The following is a 2,590-nucleotide window of genomic DNA, read 5'->3' as shown; positions in this document are numbered from 1 at the left end:
AGGGTGAGAAAGGATGTTGGTACTCTACCCTCCCCAAGAGGGTGAGAAAGGATGTTGGTACTCTACCATCACCAAGAGGATGAGAAATGATGTTGGTACTCTATCACATTAGATTGGTGGAAGAGAAGTTTTGTAAGGGCTTCTCCATCTTGCTGTGGAAGCAATAGGAGAGTCACTTTTGATTTAGTGCAATACTTGAAGGAGTCTTTAAGGAGTGGACGTAGCTCTTGTTGGACAGAACTACTATAAAATTTAGTATTTTATGTTATTTTACTTTTGACTTCATTTTTATTTCCACACTTTAAATAATTATGGTTGAAAAATATTTTGTAAAAATGCATCATTGTGTTAAATATCTTAAATCGATTTTCTAAAATTGAAGAGAATTTTTAAATAACCAATTTACCTCCCCCATTTCTTGGTTAGCCTTGGGATAGTTTTATTAGGTCTAAAATCTACTCAAACTTTTAGTAACTTTGTGTCAAAGTAGTATGAATAAAATTGAGTAGTCTCATACATCAAGTATGTTTCATATATTAATCCTTCGAGATGTGCTTTATTTTTTGCAGTCTACTTAAGTTTATTTAAATACCTGAATGATGTATGGTTATGAATTAATATCTTGTTAATAATATTTTCAAAATATTACCTCTCAAAAACATATATTCACCAATATTAAATAGGTCCATAAACTCAAGCCTCAAATGATAAATATATGGGTAGATGACACATGGAGTAAAAAAATTTAGGAGAAAATATCTTCTCAAGCTTGTGCATAATAAAAGGTATGTTATGCTCAATATGAACCAAAGTTTCTTCATTAAGTCTTGATGAGTATAAGTCCTTGAAGAAGATACGTAGATCAGTCAAGACAATTGAGATTGAATATGGGCAAGAACTGAAAGTAATTGGCAGTAAACATTCCATGAAGATTTGACGGTCATGACTTTTCAGTCCAAGCAATCTTCTTGATTTCATATCAATTCATCTAATGAGGTTGGAAGCATATCCATTAGGTAGGTTTAGGCTCTATACCCATTCAAAAAATTGCTCACCTCTGCTCTAAAGCAAAGGTGAATGGAGTTTTTTTTAGAAGTTTACCATTTCCACCTTCCTTCAACTCAGTTATTTTCCTCCTGCAAGTATCCTTTAAATCTATCATAGCTTTTACATTAACTATAAATTTGCACTTGATGTCCATCACTTTATTGAGCATACTATCAAAAATAATTTTTTCAATATGCTTCACATCCTAATTATGTTTAATCAAGTTTATTTTCCAGTATAACAAAGATTAGAAAAAGCTCTTTCTTTGTTCAATTTTGTAAACTCCATACTCGAGCACTTTGTAAACAACTAATGATGGAGAATCAATTATCGTGTGTATAAAATTTAATCTTTCAAATGTTTTCTTACTGCTTAACCTTAGTGGAGGTTGTTTTATCGCCAATCTTTTTTTAGTGAAAGCATTTTTATTTCTCTTGAATGGATATTTTGTAGGTAAGAACATACGATGACAGTCAAACCAAGTATTATTTTCCTCCATACTTCAATGTGAATGATTTAATACTTTCTATGTAATATAGGCAAGCTAGGTTGCTTGAAGTGTTCCAACCAGAAAGCATATCGTATGCTAGAAATTCATTAATTATCTAAAACAATGTTGCCCTCATTATAAAATTTTATTTAGTGGACATGTCATATGTTTTAACTCCTTCATTCCACAATAAGTTTAAGTCATTGATTAAAGGTTACAATAACATATCTAACTTTGCCTTTGGATTATGTTAGCCTAGAATTATAAGTGTTAGAAATATATAGAATGCAGTCATACATAACTCTGGAGGAAGATTATTGGGGATAGGAATCATGGGTTAGCACGAGTAAGGTTAGGTAGATTGGTTAAATAGAGTAAAATCATCTTGACATAAACCTAATCTTATATTTCTTAGTTCTGAGGTGAAGGTAGGATGTATACGGTCAAAGTATTTCCAGGCTTCTACTTTTGATGGATATCTAACTTGGAAGCTGTGTTCCTTCTAACATCTCATATGTGCAACATAGCTCATAGATACATATAAATGTTGCAATCTAAGAATGACGGGTAAGTAGAAAAATCGATTGAGACTGTCAAATCCTTAAACTTTCCTTTTTTTTCCCCAAAATTTAGTTTAAACTTTAGCACATTATAATGATGACATACAATCTCTAAAAAATTATCCCGGTAGTATAACATGCATTCGTTAAAAAAATAATTTACTTTTATAGCCGTGAAACCAAATTTGGAATCTAATTTTTTAGTCCAGTATAAATTTGTTTGAATTATATTATCGTCAGGGTTGGTATCCTTATATAGGATAATAAATTATTAGAATATCCTTTGGTATATTATATTTTATCTTTATACTTAACATCTTCATAGCGACATATAACTTTGAGTGAGTAGTGCACAAATTCTAAATTGGTTATTACAAAATATGCAATAAATCATAGAGATTTTGTGCCTCCTTATTTAGGGTTTTATCTGTAATTATTAAAATTATGTCACAGTTACATCATAAACCAACTCCTCAAACATCCTAACTCTGTC

Source organism: Dendrobium catenatum, unplaced genomic scaffold (genome assembly GCF_001605985.2).
Source record: "Dendrobium catenatum unplaced genomic scaffold, ASM160598v2 fragScaff_scaffold_43, whole genome shotgun sequence".
NCBI classification, from domain to species: Eukaryota; Viridiplantae; Streptophyta; class Magnoliopsida; order Asparagales; family Orchidaceae; genus Dendrobium; species Dendrobium catenatum.
The sequence above is the reverse complement of the archived record's forward strand: the minus strand, read 5'-3'. Positions refer to the sequence as shown.